This window comes from Heterodontus francisci, chromosome 5 (genome assembly GCF_036365525.1).
Source record: "Heterodontus francisci isolate sHetFra1 chromosome 5, sHetFra1.hap1, whole genome shotgun sequence".
Taxonomy (NCBI): Eukaryota; Metazoa; Chordata; class Chondrichthyes; order Heterodontiformes; family Heterodontidae; genus Heterodontus; species Heterodontus francisci.
In genome coordinates, this window is record NC_090375.1 from 13,569,382 (window position 1) to 13,592,761 (window position 23,380).

Genomic DNA, 23,380 nt, shown 5'->3' on the forward strand with positions numbered 1-23,380 from the left:
ATATAGAGTGTGTGAGTTGCAGCTGTATTATATATAGAGTGTGAGTTGCTGCTTTATTATGTATGGAGTGTGTGAGTTGCTGCTGTATTATATATAGAGTGTGAGTTGCTGCTGTATTATATATGGAGTATGTGAGTGACTGCTGTATTATATATAGAGTGTGAGTTGCTGCTATATTATATATAGAGTGTGAGTTGCTGCTGTATTATATATAGAGTGTGTGAGTTGCTGCTGTATTATATATAGAGTGTGAGTTGCTGCTGTATTATATATAGAGTGTGAGTTGCTGCTGCATTATATATAGAGTGTGTGAGTTGCTGCTGTATTATATATGGAGTGTGAGTTGCTGCTGTATTATATATAGAGTGTGTGAGTTGCTGCTGTATTATATATAGAGTGTGAGTTGCAGCTGTATTATATATAGAGTCTGTGAGTTGCTGCTGTATTATATGTATAGTGTGTGAGTTGCAGCTGTATTATATATAGAGTGTGTGAGTTGCAGCTGTATTATATATAGAGTGTGTGAGTTGCTGCTGTATTATATATGGAGTGTGTGAGTTGCAGCTGTATTATATATAGAGTGTGTGAGTTGCTGCTGTATTATATATATAGTGTGTGAGTTGCTGCTGTATTATATATATAGTGTGTGAGTTGCAGCTGTATTATATATAGAGTGTGTGAGTTGCTGCTGTATTATATATAGAGTGTGTGAGTTGCTGCTGTATTATATATAGAGTGTGAGTTGCTGCTGTATTATATATATAGTGTGTGTGAGTTGCAGCTGTATTATATATAGAGTGTGTGAGTTGCTGCTGTATTATATATAGAGTGTGTGAGTTGCAGCTGTATTATATATAGAGTGTGAGTTGCTGCTGTATTATATATAGAGTTTGTGAGTTGCTGCTGTATTATATATATAGTGTGTGTGAGTTGCAGCTGTATTATATATAGAGTGTGTGAGTTGCTGCTGTATTATATATAGTGTGTGAGTTGCTGCTGTATTATATATAGAGTGTGAGTTGCTGCTGTATTATATATAGAGTTTGTGAGTTGCTGCTGTATTATATATAGAGTGTGAGTTGCTGCTGTATTATATATATAGTGTGTGTGAGTTGCAGCTGTATTATATATAGAGTGTGTGAGTTGCAGCTGTATTATATATAGAGTGTGTGAGTTGCAGCTGTATTATATATAGAGTGTGAGTTGCTGCTGTATTATATATAGAGTTTGTGAGTTGCTGCTGTATTATATATAGAGTGTGAGTTGCTGCTGTATTATATATAGAGTGTGAGTTGCTGCTGTATTATATATAGAGTTTGTGAGTTGCTGCTGTATTATATATAGAGTGTGAGTTGCTGCTGTATTATATATATAGAGTGTGTGAGTTCCAGCTGTATTATATATAGAGTGTGTGAGTTGCTGCTGTATTATATATAGTGTGTGAGTTGCAGCTGTATTATATATAGAGTGTGTGAGTTGCAGCTGTATTATATATAGAGTGTGTGAGTTGCTGCTGTATTATATATAGAGTGTGTGAGTTGCTGCTGTATTATATATAGAGTGTGTGAGTTGCAGCTGTATTATATATAGAGTGTGTGAGTTGCAGCTGTATTATATATAGAATGTGTGAGTTGCAGCTGTATTATATATAGAGTGTGTGAGTTGCAGCTGTATTATATATAGAGTGTGTGAGTTGCTGCTGTATTATATATAGAGTGTGTGAGTTGCTGCTGTATTATATATAGAGTGTGTGAGTTGCAGCTGTATTATATATAGAGTGTGTGAGTTGCTGCTGTATTATATATATAGTGTGTGAGTTGCAGCTGTATTATATATAGAGTGTGTGAGTTGCAACTGTATTATATATAGAGTGTGTGAGTTGCAACTGTATTATATATAGAGTGTGTGAGTTGCTGCTGTATTATATATATAGTGTGTGAGTTGCAGCTGTATTATATATAGAGTGTGTGAGTTGTTGCTGTATTATATTTAGAGTGTGTGAGTTGCTGCTGTATTATATATAGAGTGTGAGTTGCTGCTGTATTATCTCTGGAGTGTGAGTTGCTGCTGTATTATATATAGAGTGTGTGAGTTGCAGCTGTATTATATATAGAGTGTGTGAGTTGCAGCTGTATTATATATGGAGTGTGTGAGTTGCTGCTGTATTATATATAGAGTGTGAGTTGCTGCTGTATTATATATAGAGTGTGTGAGTTGCAGCTGTATTATATATAGAGTGTGTGAGTTGCAGCTGTATTATGTATAGATTGTGTGAGTTGCAGCTGTATTATATATAGAGTGTGTGAGTTGCAGCTGTATTATAAAAAGAGTGTGTGAGTTGCTGCTGTATTATATATAGAGTGTGTGAGTTGCTGCTGTATTATATATAGAGTGTGTGAGTTGCTGCTGTATTATATATGGAGTGTGTGAGTTGCTGCTGTATTATATATGGAGTGTGTGAGTTGCAGCTGTATTATATATAGAGTTTGTGAGTTGCTGCTGTATTATATATAGAGTGTGTGAGTTGCAGCTGTATTATATATAGAGTGTGAGTTGCTGCTGTATTATATATAGAGTGTGAGTTGCTGCTGTATTATATATAGAGTGTGTGAGTTGCAGCTGTATTATATATAGAGTGTGAGTTGCTGCTTTATTATGTATGGAGTGTGTGAGTTGCTGCTGTATTATATATAGAGTGTGAGTTGCTGCTGTATTATATATGGAGTATGTGAGTGACTGCTGTATTATATATAGAGTGTGAGTTGCTGCTATATTATATATAGAGTGTGAGTTGCTGCTGTATTATATATAGAGTGTGTGAGTTGCTGCTGTATTATATATGGAGTGTGAGTTGCTGCTGTATTATATATAGACAGTGTGAGTTGCTGCTGTATTATATATAGAGTGTGAGTTGCTGCTGTATTATATATAGAGTGTGAGTTGCTGCTGTATTATTTTTGGAGTGTGAGTTGCTGCTGTATTATATATAGAGTGTGAGTTGCTGCTGTATTATATATAGAGTGTGAGTTGCTGCTGTATTATATATAGAGTGTGAGTTGCTGCTGTATTATATATAGAGTGTGAGTTGCTGCTGTATTATATATAGAGTGTGAGTTGCTGCTGTATTATATATAGAGTGTGAGTTGCTGCTGTATTATATATAGAGTGTGAGTTGCTGCTGTATTATATATAGAGTGTGAGTTGCTGCTGTATTATATATAGAGTGTGAGTTGCTGCTGTATTATATATAGAGTGTGAGTTGCTGCTGTATTACATATAGAGTGTGAGTTGCTGCTGTATTATATATAGAGTGTGAGTTGCTGCTGTATTATATATAGAGTGTGAGTTGCTGCTGTATTATATATAGAGTGTGAGTTGCTGCTGTATTATATATAGACAGTGTGAGTTGCTGCTGTATTATATATAGAGTGTGAGTTGCTGCTGTATTATATATGGAGTATGTGAGTGACTGCTGTATTATATATAGAGTGTGAGTTGCTGCTGTATTATATATAGTGTGTGAGTTGCTGCTGTATTATATATAGAGTGTGAGTTGCTGTTGTATTATATATAGAGTGTGAGTTGCTGCTGCATTATAAATAGAGTATGTGAGTGACTGCTGTATTATATATAGAGTGTCAGTTGCTGCTGTATTCTATATAGAGTGTGAGAAGCTGCTGTATTATAAATAGAGTATGTGAGTGACTGCTGTATTATATATAGAGTGTCAGTTGCTGCTGTATTATATATAGAGTGTGAGAAGCTGCTGCATTATAAATAGAGTATGTGAGTGACTGCTGTATTATATATAAAGAGTGTGAGTTGCTGCTGTATTATATACAGAGAGAGGGAGAGTATGTGAGTTGTTCTAATATTGAGAGAGTGTGTGAGTTGCTGCTTTATTATCTAGAGTGTGTGAGTTGCTGCTGTATTATATATAGCGTGTGTGAGTTGCTCCTGTATTATATATCGTGTGTGATTTGCTGCTGTATTATATATAGAGCGTGTGAGTTGCTGCTGTATTATATATAGAGTATGTGAGTGACTGCTGTATTATATATAGAGTGTGAGTTGCTGCTGCATTATGTAGAGAGTATGGGAGTTGCTGCTGCATGAAATACACAGAGGGAGAGTGTGTGAGTTGCTGTTATATTACAGATAGAGTGTGTGAGTTGCTGCTGTATTATATAAGGAGTGTGTGAGTTGCTGCTTTATTATATAGAGTGTGAGTTGCTGCTATATTATATATAGAGTATGTGAGTTGTTGTTCTATTATATAGAGTGTGAGTTGCTGCTGTATTATATATAGAATGTGTGAGTTGTTGTTCTATTATATAGAGTGTGAGTTGCTGTTGTATTCTGTACAGAGTATGTGAGTTGTTCTATTATATAGAGTGTGAGTTGCTGCTGTATTCTATATGGAGTATGTGAGTTGTTGTTCTATTATATAGAGTCTGAGTTGCTGCTGTATTCTCTATAGAGTATGTGAGTTGTTGTTCTATTATATAGAGTGTGAGTTCCTGCTGTATTCTATATAGAGTATGTGAGTTGTTGTTCTGTTATATAGAGTGTGAGTTGCAGCTGCATTCTTCACAGGGAGAGGGAGAGTGTGTGAGTTGCTCAAGTCTATATTTATTCTTTGGAAATGAAGCTGGGCAAGTGGATAATGTAGCAGTGGGTGACCATTTTGGGGATAGTTGCCATCAGACAGTTAGATTGAGGCTTATTATGGAAAAGGACAAAGAAAGAAGAAAAGTAAAAGTTCTAAATTGGGGGAAGGCAAATTTTACGAAGTTGAGAGGTGACCTGGGAAAAGTGGACTGGATACAGCTACTGGAAGGAAAATCAGTGGCAAACCAGTGGGAGATTTCCAAAAGCGAGAATCTACAGGCACAGTGCAGGCATGCCCCCAGAATGATAAAGGGTGGTCCTGCCAAATCTAGAGCCCCCTGGTTATCTAGAAGCTTACAGGGTAAGATGAAGCCGAAATAGAAAGCTTACGATAGTCACAGAAAACTTAATACTTCAGAAAGCCTAGAGGAGTATAGTAAGTACAGGGGTGAAGTAAAAAAGGAAATTAGGAAAGCAAAGAGAGGACATGCAAAAATATTGACAGGTAAAATCAAGGAAAACCCAATGCTGTTTTATCAGTACATTCAGAGTAAGAGGATAACGAAGGAAAGGGTAGGGCCTATCAGAGATGTACAGGGGAATTTATGCATGGATGCAGAAAATGTGCGCAGGGGTCGTAATGAGATTTTAGTCCCTGTCTTCACAAAGGAGGGGGTGATGTAGACATTGTTGATAAAGAGGAGGAGTGTGAAATACTAGATACAATAAGCATAATGAGAGAGGAAGTACTAGAGGGTCTGACATCCTTGAAAGTGGATAAATCACCAGGGCGAGATAATTGTATCCCAGGTTGTTTAAGGAAACCAGGGAGGAAACAACGGATGCTCTGAGGATCATTTTCAAATCCTCACTAGAATCAGGCGTGGTACCAGAGGATTGGTGGTCTTGAAATGTTGTTCCATTGTTTAAAAAGGGTGCGAGGGATAGGCCAAATAATTATAGGCTGGTCAGTCTGATCTTTTTTTATTCATTCATGGGATGTGGGTGTCACTGGCTGGACCAGCATTTATTGCCCATCCCTAATTGCCCATGAGAAGGTTGTGGTGAGCTTCTTGAACTACTGCAGTCCATGTGGGGTAGATACATCCACAATGCTGTTAGGAAGGGAGTTCCAGGATTTTGACCCAGTGACAGTGAAGGAACGCCGATATAGTTCCCAGGCAGGATGGTGTGTGGCTTGGAGGGGAACTTGCGGGTGGTGGTGTTCCCTTGCATCTGCTGCCCTTGTACATCTAGTTGGTAGAGGTTACGGGTTTGGAAAGTGCTATCTAAGGAGCCTTGGCGCATTGCTGCAGTGTATCTTGTAGATGGTACATACTGCTGCCACTGTGCGTCGGTGGTGGAGGGAGCGAATGTTCGTAGATGGGGTGCCAATCAAGCAGGTTGCTTTCTCCTGGATGGTGTCGAACTTCTTGAGTGTTGTTCATTACTGAAAAGGTCATTCGAGATACAGCACTGAAACAGGCCCTTCGGCCCACCGAGTCTGTGCCGAACATCAACCACCCATTTATACTAATCCTACACTAATCCCATATTCCTACCAAACATCCCCACCTGTCCCTATATTTCCCTACCACCTACCAATACTAGTGACAATTTATAATGGCCAATTTACCTATCAACCTGCAAGTCTTTTGGCTTGTGGGAGGAAACCAGAGCACCCGGAGAAAACCCACGCAGACACAGGGAGAACTTGCAAACTCCACACAGGCAGTACCCGGAATCGAACCCGGGTCCCTGGAGCTGTGAGGCTGCGGTGCTAATCACTGCGCCACTGTGCCGCCCACCCATCCAGGCAAGTGGAGAGTATTCCATCACACTCCTGACTTGTGCTTTGTAGATGGTGGACAGGCTTTGGGGAGTCAGGAGGTGAGTTACTCGCCACAGGATTCCTATCTTCTGACCTGATCTTGTACCCACGTTATTTATATGGCTACTCCAGTTCAGTTTCTGGTCAATGGTAGACCCTCAGATGTTGACAGTGGGGGATTCAGCGATAGTAATGCCATTGAATGTCAAGGGGTGATGGTTAGATTCTCTCTTGTTGGAGATGGTCATTGCCTGACACTTGTGTGGCACGAATGTTACTTGCCACTTATCAGCCCAAGCCTGGACATTGTCCAGGTCTTGCTGCATTTCTACGCGGGCTGCTTCAGTATCTGAGGAGTCACGGATGGTGCTGAACATTGTGCAATCATCAGCGAACATCCCCACTCCTGACCTTATGATTGAAGGAAGGCCATTGATGAAGCATCTGAAGATGGTTGGGCCAGGGACAACTACCCTGAGGAACTCCTACAGTGATGTCCTGGAGCTCAGATGATTGACCTCCAAAAACCACAACCATCTTCCTTTGTGCTAGATATGACTCCAACCAGCAGAAAGTTTTCCCTCTGATTCCCTTGACTTCAGTCTTGCTAGGGCTCCTTGATGCCATACTCGGTCAAATGCTGCCTTGATGTCAAGAACAGTCACTCTCACCTCACCTCTTGAGTTCATGCTTGAACCAAGGCTGTAATGAGCCTATTAGAATCAATTCTAAGCGATAGAATGAACTGTCACTTAGAAGGCATGGCTTAATCAGGAACAGTGTAACAAGTGTTTCCATTTTTTTTGCTGTATTTTGAGATTTGTGTTTTAAAACTGAAAGGATTCCATGGATGCTGGAAGTTTTGGTTTTTTTGAAAGGAGGTCACCAGAAGCTTTGTTCTGACTTTGAACTGTAAACAGTTACTGGAAGGCACCTGTTTTTAAATAAAAACCCAGAAGGGGTTGTTTTTGACTTGGAGAGATGTTTACAAAGAAGTGACAAGCCAAAATTTATTGTTGTCAAGAGGCTTGCTTCTGGAAAGTTCTGGTTTCAATTTGAAATGTTAAAAAAGCCAGTTGCTTCTTGGCCTGGCAGGAGAAGACAGCTCATCTCTTTCTCTTGAAAAGAAACCCTGTATTTCCAATGTGGCAGATTCCTATTTCCTCCTGCATTTGAAGAAACCCCTGCATCTTTGAAGGAACCTTGCATCGAATGTGTGGGCACTAAAACCTTGTTGCTGCCTTCCTGCCGTAAGACCTATTTGGAGCCTCTGTAGCTGCATCTCTTGGAAAACCTACCCAAACGGATCATCAACCTCACCTGTTCTAGGAAGATCCCAGTAACAGCCATCAACATGCATTTGGGATGCCAAATCAAAACAAAGGACATCTGGACATCTTTCCAATTCTTCTTTTAAGCCAAAGTGTTTTTTATATTATTCCTTCTATTGCTTTGTAACAGCTGTAAACAAAAATCCCTTTTATTTTTTCACGGTTGACCGGTATGTATGTATGTGTGTGTGAGGGCTAGGATAAATAAGGGGCTTTAATATTTCAAACTGTGTGTAAGTTTTACTTCATTATTGGTTAAAACTTGGTTTATAATAAACTGATAATTTTGTTGTTTAATTCTGCGGAAAAATAAGTGTATATGATTGACTATTTCGGTAAGTGGGAAAATTTAAATATATGTTGTGACCTGTGGAAAATTGGGACTGAATTAACAGTGCACTTCACTGCTCCTGTAACAATAGTCAGCATGATTTGTTAAGGGAAGGTCATGTCTTATCAAATTAATTGAATTTTTTGAGGCAGTAAAATGTAGGATTGATGAGGGTAGTGCAGTGGATGTGGTCTATATGGATTTTAGTAAGGCATTTGACAAGGTCCCACATGGCAGACTGGTCAGAAAAATAAAAGCTCATGGGATACAGGGGAATGTGGTTAGTTGAGTGCAAAATTAGCTCAGTGACAGGAAACAAAGCTTGACAGATGTTTTTGTGAATGGAAAGCGGTTTCCAATGGCGTTCTACAGGGCTCCGTATTGGGTTCCTTGCTGTTTGTGGTATATGTTAATGATTTGGACTTAAATGTGGGAGGCATGATGGGAAATTTGCAGATGACACTGTATCTCTCTATGACTCTATGACATGCTAAAATTAATAAAAGCAAAATGCAAATAAACTTACCCGGTCCCGGTGGCCGTCCCATGCCGATTTTACGGCCACCAGCCTCAACTTGCGTGCCTTCGGAGCTCCGTTCAGAGTTCTGAGGCGAGACACTGTTGGGGAGCGGGGAGGACTGAAATTAAATGAGCGGGAGGGGGGGAAGTGGGGAAAACATTTCTTATTGGCTGTGGGGATGGTAAGAAGGGGTTGAAGGGCAAATGTGAAGAGATGGGGAGGGGGCGGAATGTTCGAGTTGGGAGTAAAATAAATTTTCTGCATATAGGCCAATAAAAAAACCATCGGGGGGACGGGGAGCTTGGGGGGGGGGGGGGCGGTGGGGATGGTGTTGGTGGTGGTGGGGATTTGGAAAGGGCCTCCAGCTTTTAATTTCTGTTTAAGAAAATGAAAAATAATATACCTTTAAAAATTCAAATTTTTGCTAAGGGCATGAAGCCCGACGCCATTACCGGGGATGGAGTGGCTGCCCCCTCTATGTCATTGGGGGCGGCCATCCACCTCCTCCATTTAAATGAGCCTCCATGCATGATATCGCGGGGGTTCAGCGGCGGTCGATGCGCGCGGGCACGCTGCTGACATCAGAGTCCACCGACGCGATTTGCGGCGCACTCGTAAAATTCAGCCCCCAATTTCCCAATTCTCTTTTGAAAGTTCCAGATTTGTACAAGCTTTTTGAACCATACCAACTCCTGGTCCATCAACCCTGTGCTCGCTGACCTACATTGGCTCCCGGTTGAACAATGCCTTGATTTTATAATTCTCATCCTTGCTTCCAGATCCCTCCAGGCCTCACCCCTCCCTACCTCTGTTCTCTCCTCCAGTCCTACAACCCTCCCAAATATATTGTATAAATAAGATTGGTGAGTTGCAGGCACAGATTGCCATGTGGAAATATGATGTTGTGGCTATAATAGAGACCTGGCTCATAAAAGGGCAAGACTGGGTATTAAATATTCCTGGGTACAAGTGTTCAGGAAAGATAGGAAAGGACAGAAAGGGGGAGGGGTGGCAGTTTTGATTCAAGAGAACATTGCAATGCTAGAGAAAAGGATGTCTCCGCAGGGTCGAGGACAGAATCTATTTGGCCGGAGCTAAGGAACAAATAAAGTGCAATTATATTGCTCGGTGTAGTCTATAGGCCACCAACTATTGGGAAAGATGTAGAGGGACAAGTTTGCAAGGAAATTACAGAGAGGTGCAAGCATTATACTGTAGTTGTAATGGGGGACTTTAATTATCCAAATATAGACTGGGATAGTAGTAGGCAGAGAGGGGAAAGAGTTCCTCGAGTGTGCTCAGGAGAATTTTCTACAGCAGTATGTTTCCAGTCCAATGAGAAAGAAGGCACTGCTAGACCTGCTTCTTGGGAATGAAATAGGCCAAGTGGATCAAGTGTTAGTCAGGGAACATTTAAGGGACAGTGATCATTGTATCATAAGGTTTAGGTTGGCTTTGGAAAAGGACAAGGAACAATCTAGAGTAAGAATAATTAACTGGGGGAAAGCCAACCTCAACGGGATAAGCATGGATCTGACCCAGATAAATTGGAATCAAAAGTTGGTGGACAAAACTGTAGCTGAACAATGGGCTGCCTTTAAAGACGAGGTAGTTCAGGCAGAGTTGAGGTATATTCCCACGAAACGGATAGGTTGGGCAGACAAATCCTAAACTCTCTGGATGACTAAAGAGATAGAGATTAAGATGAAGAAGAAAAAGTGTGTTTGTGGCAGACATCAGCTGGACATGTCAATCGAGAACCAAGCTGAATATAGAAGATGCAGAAGGGAATTGAAAAAAACAAAGAGAAGCAAAGAGGGAGTATGAGAAGAAACTGGCAGCTAACATAAAAGGAAATCCAAAAGTCTTCATAAGCACATAAATAGTAAAAGGTTGGTAAAAAGAGGATTGGAGCCGATTAGGGACCAAAAAGGAGATTTACACATAGAGGCTGGGGGCATGGCTGAGGTCTAAATGAATACTTTGCATCTGTCTTTACCATAGAAGAAGAAGCTGCACAGGTCATGGTGAAAAATGAGGTAGTTCAGACACTTGAAGGGTTTAAAATTGATAAGGAGGTATTGAATAGGCTGTCTGAACTTAAAGTTGATGAGGCATTAGGACCGGATGAGATGCATCCAAGGATATTGAGGGAAGTGAGAGTGGAAATTGCAGAAGCACTGGCCATAATTTTCCAATCTTCCTTAGACTCGGGGTGAAGCCAGAGGACTGGAGAATTGCAAATGTTACACCCTTGTTCAAAAAAGGGTGTAAGGATAAGCCCAGTCATTTTAACCTCGGTGGTGGGGAAGCTTCTAGAAATGATAATTCGGGACAAAATTAATAGTCACTTGGACAAATGTGGGTTAGTTAAGGAAAGCCAGCACAGATTTGTTAAGGGCAAATTGTATTTAACTAACTTCCTGGAGTTTTTTGATGAGGGTTTATGAGGGTAATACTGTTCATGTGGTGTACATGGACTTCCAAAAGGCACTTGATAAAGTGCCACATAAAAGGCTTCTCAGTAAAGTTAGAGCCCATGGAATAAAAGGGACAGTAACAACATGGATACAAAATTGGCTGAGTGATAGGAAACAGAGAGTAGTGGTTAATGGATGTTTTTTAGACTGGAGGAAAGTTTATAGTGCAGGTCCCCAGGGATCAGTTTTGACTAAAAAAGTTAAAGATAGTATCAAACTCAAAGAAAAAGTATATAATTGTGCAAAGATGGGTGGCAGGTCAGAAGACTGGACAGAATATAAAAAACAGCAAAGAACAACTAAATAATTAATAAGGAAGGAAAAATTAGAGTACGAGAGAAATCTAACTAGAAATATAAAAACAGAGCTTCTACAGATACTTAAAAAAGAAAAGAGTTAACAAAGTGAATGTTGGTCCTATAGAAAGTGAGTCTGGGGAATTAATAATGGAAAATAAGAAGATGGCAGGTGAATTGAACAGGTCTTCACCATAGAGGATACAAGTAACATCCCAGAAAAAGCTGTAAATCAGGAAATAGAAAGGAGGGAGGAACTCAAGAAAATTACAATCACCAGGGATGTGGTGCTGAGCAAATTGTTGGAGCTGCGGGCTGACAATTCCTAGGGTTCTGATGGTCTTCATCCTAGAGTGTTAAAAGAAGTGGCTAGTGAGATAGTTGATGCGTTAGTTTTAATTTTGAAAAATTCACTAGATTTGGGGAAGGTTCCATTAGATTGGAAAATAGCCAATGTAACTCCTTTATTCAAAAGGGGAGGGAGACAGAAAGCAGGAAAGTACTGGCCAGTTAGCTTAATATCTGTCTTAGGGATTTTAAAAATGTTATAACAGGGCACTTAGAAAAATGCAAGGTAATCAGGCAGAGTCAACATGATTTTGTAAAAGGGAAATCATGTCTAACCAATTTATTGGAGTTCTTTGAAGATGCAACATGTGCTGTGGATAAAGGGGGACCAGTGGATGCACTGTACTTAGATTTCCAGAAGGCATTTGATAAGGTGTCACATCAAAGGCTATTGCAGAAAACAAAAGCATATGGTTTAGGGGGTAACATATTGGCATGGATAGAAGATTGGCTAGCTAACAGGAAACAGAGAGTAGGCATAAATGAGTCATTTTATGGTTGGCAAGATGTAATGAGTGGTGTGCCACAGGGATCAGTGCTGGGGCCTCAACCTTTTACAATTTATATAAATGACTTGGATGAAGGGACCAAAGGTATGGTTGCTAAATTTGCTGATGACACAAAGATAGGTAGGAAAGTAACTTGTGAAGAGGACATAAGGAAGCTACAAAGGGATATAGGTAGATTAAGTGAGTGGGCAAAGACCTGGCATATGGAGTATAATATGGGAAAATGTGAAATTATCCATTTTGGTAGGAAGAATGAAAAAGAAACATATTATCTAAATGGTGAGAGATTGCAGAGCTCTGAGATGCAGAGGGATCTGGGTGTCCTCGTGCAAGAATCACAAAAAGTTAGTATGCAGGTCCAGCAAGTAATTAGGAAAGCTAATAGAATGTTATTGTTTATTGAAAGGGGAATTGAATACAAAAGTAGGGAGGTTATACTTCAGCTATACAGGGCATTGGTGAGGCCATATCTGGAGTACTGTGTACAGTACTGGTCTCCTTATTTAAGGAAGGATGTAAATGCATTGGAAGCAGTTCAGAGAAGGTTTACTATCCTAAGTGTTCCCCTTGTCCTCACTTTCTTTCCCACCAGTCTCCATATCCAAAGGATTATCCTCCGCCATTTCCACCACCTCCAACGTGATGCCACCACCAAACACAGCTTCCCTTCCTCTCCCCTGTCAGCATTCCGAAGGAATCATTCCCTCCTGGAGCCTTCCACACCATTTAACGGCGCCGCCCTCCCCCCCCCCACCCCCCATCCAACATCCAGCTCGTTGGGATGGCGTAAAATTCCGGCCTAGGGGTCACTGTTTGAAAATAAGGGGTTGTCCATTTAAGACAGAGATGAGGAGAAATTTGTTTCTCTCTCTCAGAGGGTCGTGAGTCTTTGGAACTCTCTTCCTCAAAAGGCAACGGAAGCAGCGTCTTTGAATATTTTTAAGGCGGTGGTAGATAAATTCTTGATAAGCAAGGGGGTCAAAGGTTATTGGGGATAGGGGGGAATGTGGAGTTAAGGTTACAACCAGATCAGCCATGTTCTTGTTGAATGCCTGAGAAGGATCAAGGGGCCAAGTGGCCTACTCCTGCTCCTAATTCTTATGCACGTATGTTATAAAAGTATTGGAGATGGGTAAAAAGGAACAAATCTAATTAGCTAACAGAGAGTTTGTTCACTATCTAGTTTGGCATGGGGAAGGCAGTGAGCCATGAGGATGGACGTATCGGGCAACCAATGGCAGGCAGATTGAGGGGTGGGGCGTTTAAGGTCATGTGATGCAACCTCCAGCAATACATCCAACCAGAGTTGGGAGCCTGAATTGGCAACAATATGGATTGGAAGCAGCAGCCTTAAAACATGGCCACCCTTTTGCTTCATGGATGGACGCACTGCGCAGTATGATGAGAAATTCATAGGATTAGCAGCTATTGCTCAGGGTAGCTCTTTTACCTTGGAGTCAGAAGGTTGTGGGTTCAAGTCTCAGCTCCAGAGACTTGAGCACCAAATCTAGGACAACACTCCCAGTGCCAGTACTGAAGGAGTGCAGCACTGTCAGAGGTGTTGTCTTTTGGATGAAACGTGAAACCGAGGCCCATCTGCCTCTTCAGTTGACGTAAAGGACCCCATTGCATTATTTTTATATTTTGCTACCATAGAAATGCAAGTTGTTGTTGAGCTGACCCCATACGTACGGTCATGTCACTGAGGCTCTGCTCACAGACAAGGAATAGCAAGGACCCAGGATAAAAACTTTTGGCACGCCAGAGGCAACTGCGCAAATGTATGAGAATAAGCCATTGGATAAAACACCCTGACTCACTTGGGACATATAGGAGTTGAGCCAAGGTGAAGAGGGCAATGGGGAGAGCAGGAGAGTGAAGTGCTTGAGCAGAACTTGAAAAAAGCCTCAGAGAATAAGGAATCACAAATTACCATCTTAGGTGATTTTAGCTAAGGCAATCTCGGTGCTATGGGCAGAATGAAACCAGATTGAAGAAATCGAAACTGGGAACATACGAATATACGAATTAGGAGCAGAAGTAGGCTATTCAGTCCCTCGAGCCTGCTCCGCCATTCAATAAGATCATGCCTGATCTATTTGTGTTTTGAATTCCACAGTCCCATCTACCCATGATAACCTTTGATTCCCTTGCCTAACAAGAATCTATCTACCTCCACCTTAAAAATATTCAATGACCCCGCCTCCACCACATTCTGAGGCAGAGAGTTCCAATGTCGCACAACCCTCTGTGAGAAATAATTTCTCCTCATCTCTGTCCTAAAAGGGTGACCCCTAATTTTAAAACAGTGCCCCCTAGTTCTGGACTCATCCTTTCCACATCAACCTTGTCAAGACTGTTCAGGATCTTATAAACTTCAATCAAGTCTCCCCTCACTCTTCTGAACTCCAGTGAAAACAAGCCTAGTCTGTCCAACCTTTCCTCATAAGACAACCCACTCATTCCAGGTATCAATCTAGTAAATCTCCTCTGAACCGCCCCCAACGCATTCACATCCTTCCTTAAACAAGGAGACCAAAACTGCAAACAGTATTCGAGATGTGGTCTCACCAATGTCCTGTATAACTGAAGCATAACACCCTTACTTTTATTTTCAATTCCTCTCGTAATAAAGGATAGCATTCCATTAATCTTCTTTATTACTTGCTGTACCTGCATACTAACCATTTTGTGACTCCTGCACGAGAACACCTAGATCCCTCTGCACCTCAGAATTCTGCAGTCGTTCTCCATTTAAGCAGTACTCTGCTTTTTTATTCTTCTTGTCAAAGTGAACAACTTCACATTTTCCCACATTATACTCCATCAGCCAGATTATTGTCCACTCACTCAACCTATCTATATTGGTCTGCAACCTCCTATGCCCTCTTCACAACATACTTTCCTACCTATCTTTGTGTCATCTGCAAATTTAGCTACCATGCCATCACTCCCCCTCATCTAAGTCATTGATATAAATCGTAAAAAGTTGAGGCCCCAGCACAGACCGCTGCGGAATTTCACCCATCAAATCCTGCTAATCAGAAAAGGACCCATTTATGCATACTCTCTGTTTTCTGCCAGCCAGCCAATCTTCTATCCATGCTAATATGTTACTCACTACACCATGAGCTCCTACTTTGCGCAATACTCTTTTATGTGGCACCTTGTCAAATGCCTTCTCGTAATCCAAGTACAGTACGTCAATGGGCTCCCCTTTATCTACAGCAAATGTTACTCCTTCAAAGAACTCCACTGAATTGGTTAAACATGATTTCCCTTTTGCAAAACCATGCTGACTATTCCCGATTACCTTGAGTTTTTCTAAGTGCCCAGCTATAGCCTCCTTAATGCTCGATTCTAACACCTTCCCCATGACAGATGTCAAGCGAACTGGCCTATAGTTACCTGTTTTCTGCCTTCCACCCTTCTTGAATAGTGGGGTTATATTTGCTACTTTCCAGTCTGATGGAACCTTTCCAGAATCTAATGAATTTTCAAAAATTAACACCAACGCATCTACTACCTCATTAGCCACCTCTTTTAAGATCCTAGGATGAAGCCCATCGTGACCCAGGGATCTGTCAGTCCGCAGCTCCATCAGTTTGCTCAGTACCATTTCCCTGATGATTGTAAGTTCACCAAGTTTCTCTCTTCCTTCCACCTCCTGATTTACAGAATGTTTTTTGTATCCTCTATAGGGAAGACAGAAGCAAAATATTTCTTCATTTCATCTGCCATTTTCTTATTTTCTGTTAATAACTCTCCATTTTCACTCTCTACAGGATCAACACTCACTTTACTTACTCTTTTTCTTTTTAAATTACTGTAGAAACTCTTGCTATCTGTTTTTACATTTCTGGCTAGCTTACTCTCATACTCTAATTTCTTTCTCCTGATTAACCTTTTAGTCATTCTCTGCCGCTCTTTATATTCGGACCAATCATCTGACCTGCCACTCATCTTTGCACCACTATAGGCTTTTTCCTTAAGTTTTGATGTTTTCCTTAACTTCTTTAGTTAACCACGGATGGTGGGTCCTCCCGTTAGAATTTTTCTTTATAATAGGAATATACTTATTCCGAGTATTCTGAAATATCTCCTTAACTCTCTGCCACTGCTTCTCTATTGATCTATCTCCCAGGCTAGTAACCCAGTTCACTTTAGCTAGCTCAGCTTTCATGCCCACATAGTTTCCCTTATTTACGTTTACAATGCTAGTCTTAGACCCACTCCTCTCTTTCAAACTGGAAATGGTGGGAAAGGTTAGTACTGAGGTCTAAAGACCCTAGACGCAAAAGGTTGGAGATGGGATGGTAGAGGGAACATAGGGGTTGAAATTAGCCTTTTCAAAAAGGGGGTAATCACATCAGTTTTGAAGAGGTTGGGCGAAGGGATTCATTTAGAATGTGAGTGATCATTTGACCGAGGCGAGTGAACTTTGAGTGACCTATTGCTGGATTCAGAGAGGGTTGAGGAAATTAACATGGAGTCACCACTTGGGTATGAGGAGGACTGGCTAAGGGTCAGGCAAAGGGGGGAAGGGGGAGGTTGAGGCAATTAAGCAGATCCCTTAATTTCAGGGGGAAAAAAATCCAGTAACTTCTCACACTTAAAATGTTAGACATGAAGACAGATGGAACAGTGGAAAAATACGTTCTGTGGTCTTGCAGTCCTAGCCATCCTGAATGATCCTGGTTGAATGATCTCCTTCTGGCCCGTAAATGAGTCTATGACTATAATTCTACAGGTGTAACTCTGATCTCCATATTGTAAAAAGGATATAGAGACACTGGAAAAGTTTTAAAAAAGATTTACAAGGATGATACCATATTAGAGAGGTAATAACTATCAGGAAAGCAGTGCAGTCACAGTAGTCTGAATGGCCTTTTTCTGTGTCGTAACTTTTCTATGGCTCTATGGTTCTAGAAAAGACTGTACAGGCTGGGATTCTTTTGCAAAGAGATGACTGAGGGCTGACCTATTAGAATATAACACTCCTGTGAAGCATCTTGTGATGCATTATGACATTAAAGGCACTAGATAAATGCAAGTTGTTGTTGTTGACATGTCTAGACAGATGTAGAGAAGAGCCATCTGAGTGCAGTGCCAGATATCTTCAGGTAGCATGGAACCATCTCCTATCTACATCACTACTTGCAGGAGAGGAAGAGTTAGAGGGAGAGGCTCGTAGCAAATGAGTACTTTCAAAATCTATTTGAAGATGATGTTCAAAGTAAAAACGTTCTGATTTCACAGACCACAGAAACTGGGTAATTAATAGTTGCGGTGAAACCAAATCACCAAGGAATATAGTGTGCCATATATCCATTTTCATTAGCTCTTTGCCTAATTCTTAACCAGATTGATTTTAACATATGACATAAACAGAAAGTATTGGAGAAAAAACTCAGTGGGTTTGACTAGATTACTCATGAATAACAAGGTCATCATAAATGAGTTATGGCCATTGACTTAATTGCTTCCTAATCTGATTAGCCTACTCACAGAACACAAATCCTTTCCTACTGGCCTTCATTATCTATCCTCTAAATGTCATGACAAAAATTTGAACGTTTGACCCTCATCAGTCCAGACTAGAATTTCTGACAGTGTAGCCCTCTTTCCCTTCATTCCCTCTCCTTGTTTATCATTTTCTTTCTCACACTGTCTCTCTCTGGCTCAGGGGGTATCACTCTCACCTCTGAGTCAAGAGGTTCTGGGTTCATAGTCGCACTCCAGTGGCTTGAGCACAGAAGTTGAGGCTGACACTCCAGTGCAGTACTGAGGGAATGCTGCACTGTCAGAGGTATCATCTTTCAGATAGAACATTAAACTGAGGCCTGGTATACCTTCACAGGACATAAAAGATCCCATGAAAATATTCCGAAGAATAGCAGTGGTGCTTATTCCCTGTGCCCTGACCAAAATTTATCCCTCAATCAACATCACGAAAAAAAACACAGATTATCTTGCCATTATCATATTGCTGTTTGTGGGAGCTTGCTGTGCCGAAATTGACTGCTGTGTTTCCTATACTACAGCAGTGACTGCACTTTAGAGGTTACTTCATCCTGTAAACCACTTTGGGAGATCCTAAGATTGTGAAAGGTGCTATATAAATGCAAGTTCTTTCCTTTCTCTCTTTCCTGCCTTACTCTCCATTACTTTTCTCTCTCTCCTTCACTTCGCACTTGCACATTCTCAATGTCTCATGCAGCTTAATTCTCTCCACCTCATGTATTTTTTATCTGCACTTTTAATCCCTCACTCATTTTCCACGAGCAAGCAGCAGAATACTCAAAGCTGGACAGACACGACAGCAAGATCAATAGGAGGGCAGTGGGAAAAAAATGGGAAGAGGATTAGACATATGTATTGTACATTTGCAAGCTAAGGATGATAATCAATAGCCTGCAGGAACTTCAAGGCTGTAATCTTATGTTCAGGCCTGCAGTGTCATCTGAACCCCTAGATCAGGTAACTTATCTTGCATTCCCTTTAGTTTCATTATTCACTATATAACAATGGGATGGGTTAGCATACTGCAGTTAATCACTATAATATTTAAAAATGGATCTAGAGAGTCAGGTTAAAATTAGAATGATAAATAATAATGGCATGAAGTTGAAACAGTAGTTGGAGGGAGGAAGTGAAAGTGTATGAAATAAGTTCAGGCACGCTCCATCTGCATAGGGAGAAGGGGGCTGTTATTAAGGCGATGAGTTGTATATTTGGAATAATGGAGGTGGAGGAAGTGAAAGCAAAGGAGAGTAAAATGCAACTGTTCTCTCTAGAGTTGGCTATTCCAATGTACTTGTGACTGGTCGACTATTCATAGGCTTGACGTCATCCAAAACTCTGCTGCCCGTTTCCTTACTCACACCAAGTCCTGTTCCCCTGCCACCCCTGTGCTTGTTGACCTTCATTGGCTCCCAGTTAAGCAACATCTTGATTTTTAAATTCTCATCCTTGTTTTCAAATCCCTTCATGGTCTCACCCCTCCTATCTCTGTAATCTCCTTCAGCCTCACAATCGTCTGAGATATGTGTGCTCCTCTAACCCTGGCCTCTCGATTTTAATCGCTTCGCCATTGGAGGCTGTGCCTTCAGCTGCCTGGGCCCTAAGCTCTGAAATTCCCTCCCTAAATCTCTCCATCTCTCTGTCTCTCTTTCCTCCTTTAAGACATTCCTTAAGCTACCTCTTTGACCAAGCTTTTGCTCATCTTCCCTCATATCTCCTTATGTTGCTTGGTGTCAAATTTTGCTTTATAACGTTCCTGTGACGTGTCTTGGGACATTTCATTGCATTAAAGGCACTATATAAATATAAGTTGTTGTTGTTGCACACTCTACATCTATCTTTAAAATTATAAGAAAATGGATAACAGTGAGACTGTTCGCAGACTCAGAGCTGTTCCTGTGGTGGAATGCATTATAATTGTAATTTTAAAAAAACACAGAAACAGCTCATACCCTTAAGTCTCTGAGGTAAATGTGGGAAATATTAGAAGTCATATTTGCAGGCTGCCAGGCCACAGAAGAGTGTTTTAGCAACATTGGCATGAGTGTTGCAAGTAAAAAGTGAGAGATTGCTCAGCAGATATCATTTTGCAGGCATTTATTGGAACATGGCCAATGAACCTAGACCAGAGAAAGCTTCACTGGTTCCTATCAAAACAGGAACTTCTCTATTAATTGTTCAACAATGAAGCCTTCTAAAGCTCATCATCAGCCAGCAAGAGGAAATGTGCTGGAAGAAATGGAGTGTATCATGGAATTAAGTATTTTATTTCAATTGCTCTAACGTCATCCAATAGGTCTCAGTGACAATCCATACTGCCATAAAATGCTGGTGCAAGGAGTGTCAGTCCCTGAGCACCTAAGTGTGGTTTGTGATATTTCCCACATCAGTCACAAATGGTCTTCCCGTGTGAAACCCATATACTTCTTCTCTTGAGAAGTAAACCTGAGGTCATCCAAAACTGTGCTACCTGACTCTGTCCTAACTTGCACCGAATTCCATTCACCCATTAACCCTGAACTCGCTGACCTATTTTGGTTCCTGGTCAAGCAATGTCTTAATTTTACAATTCTCATCCTTGTTTTCAAATCCCTCCATGGTCTCGCCCCTCCCTTTCTCTGTAATCTTCTCCAGCCTCACAACCCTCCAGGACACCTGCACTCCTGTAATTTGGGCCTCTTGTGCATCCCTGGTTTTAATCCCTCCATCATTTGTGGCTGTGCCTTCAGTTGCCTCGGTTTAGGAATTCCCTTCCTAAACCTCTCTGCCTCTCTACCTTGCTTTCCTCCTTTAAGACTCTCCTTAAAACCTACCTCTTTGACCAAGTTTTTGGTCATCTGACCTAATATCTCATTATGTGACTGGGTGTCATATTTTGTTTTATAATGCTCCTTGGGTTGTTTTATTATGTTTGAGGCGCTATGTAAATAGAAGTTGTTGTTATTGTTGCTGTTTCTCATCCTATGCCTACATATTCACGACAGTTTCCTTTTCTGACAGCAGTACCACGCCTTTATGTGAGCCAGGCTCTCTGAGATCAATAGTCTGACTTCCAAAATCTATGCTGGATTGTAATGCGGCCAATCATTGATCCAGTACTTTATAAACGTCAGAGAATCATAAAATCATCCACCTGTAAACCACATTCCAATAAAAATACAAGAAGACGAAAAGAGAAAAAATTGGGCAGAAAATAACAGGTGCACTGAAGCGATGCACAGAATATATCTCTAACTGTAGAGAGAGATCTCCTTCAGTTACCAATCCTGACATAGAATCAGAGAATGATACAACACAGAATGAGGCCATTTGACCCATTGTGCCTATGCCGGCTCTTTAAAAGAACTATCAAATTAATCCCACTCCCCCTGCTCTTTCCCCATAAATTATGTAGTCATCTTGAACTTAGATCCTTGCCAGCCAGCATAGTAAAACAATGTGAACATTGCAGACACCTTGCCAATGGTCCAACATGATAATTTATTGATGGTTTCACTGATCTTTTCTTCTCGTCCTTCGGCTTTGGTCTTGAATTGAAAACAGTTACAGTCTCTGATATTGTCTCTTTACTGGGTGCTAGCCATTCACTAATTTGAATAGATTGTGCAATGCTTTGCCACATGCATTGTGGTGGATGAGAAGGATGGAGAGGTCCCAAACATCTCAAAGATCATTCCCGTGTTGGCCATTTTCTTCGGTGACCTCAGGAGTTGGGTCAACCGGCTTGACTAGCCCTGGTGTCACATAAGTTCCTTATCATTAGTGCTATAGAAGTCAATATGTGGCCATATTCCTGCACCCATGTCCTCTTGCTAGAGTTTCAAGGTAGGACAACATGACCTTTGTTGGTACAACAACAACACAAAATCCATCTGCTCCTTCACCACACTAATAGGGAATTGTAGCAGGAATTGTTGCATACACGTGCAATGAGATGAAACATGCATGTAGTGGGACAAAAATGGAATATGCGTGTGTAGGTAGAACATTCACTTGAGTCTAGAAGGGTTTATGGACAGAATTAGCTCCATCATTTTGAAAATACCCAACCTATGAACTTTGAAATCGATGGTAAATGAAAAATCCCCCAAAATACATTCAGCTGTAACCCATGGATAAACACTTGACCACGTCAATTCTTTTCTCACATATAAATATTGAATGTAATGCAAAATTGGGTATAATAATTGACTTTCACCAGTGACGCATTATTCCTAACACAATGTTTTGCCAAAACTATGTTCCAATCAGTAGCTCCAACAGTCAGCGAACGAAGGTCTTGCTGACATACACACAATCCCTCAGATCTGTGTATAATACCATTAGCCACGATAGAACAGATATTCAGACTCTCAGAAGTGTTTATTCTGATTTACTAGCAAGTGGGAAATGCAATTTGAAGCATTAAGGTTATTACTGAAGTAAGATTACATATTTCGATGTAGGTTTAACATGGCAGTAAGTGCAAATTTTTATGTACTTTACAATACAATAAGATGAATGTGCTTGCCACAATCATGTGTATAAAAGCAACAGTCATTAGGAACAATAATTTTCTCCCATATTGAATAGTGCCGTATCTCTAATGAACTCTCTTTGCATTACATTGTAAACTTGAGCTCATCCAAATATCTGCTGTCTATGCGAACGCACACCAAGTCCCATTCATCCATACTCTCTGTGCTTGCTGACCTACATTGGATCCTGATCCAGAAACAGCTCAGTTTTAAAATTCTCATTCTTGTTTTCAAATCCCCTCACAGCCTTGCCGCTCCCTATCTCTGCAACCCCCTCCAGCCCTGAAACCCTCTGAGATCACTGTGCTGCTCCAAATATGGCCTCTTGTATATCCCTGATTTTCATCGTTCTGCCATTGATGACCATGCCTTTAGTTAACTGGGCCCCAAGCTCTGGAATTCTCTCCTTCAACCTCTCTGCCTCTCTACCTCTCTCCTCCTTTAAGATGATATTTAAAACCTACCTCTTTGACCAAGCTTTTGCCATCTACCCTTATGTTGCTTGGGGGCAAATTCTGTTTGACATCGCTCCTATAGAGTGCCTTGGGACATTTTACTGCATTAAAGATGCTATATAAATGCAGGTTGTTGTTGTAATGTCTGTCAGGAATGGGAGATTGAATGTAATTCCAATCTGAAGTGACTGAGCAAACCATTTAAAAACAATTTTAATGAAGGATAGAAAGCAGAGTAACTCCTACCTGCTCCAGTCAACTGGGGATGTACAATATCTCCAGCCTCACCGGGACTGCCCATATCCTGAGAGCAAATTTTTAAAAAAATCAAGAAGTCAGACTCCAAGAGATCCATTTCCTCTCTTTCCCCTCCATTTTCTTGCATTTCCAGTTCCATCAGTTTCTCCCCTTGTACTTGGCCATGTGAGCCGCATGGAAGATGGCAGGATCCCCAAAGACACATTGTACAGCGAGCTCGCCACTGGTATCAGACCCACCGGCTGTCCACGTCTCCGCTTTAAAGACGTCTGCAAACACGACATGAAATCCTGTGACATTGATCACAAGTCGTGGGAGTCAGTTGCCAGCGTTCGCCAGAGCTGGCGGGCATCCATAAAGACGGGGCTAA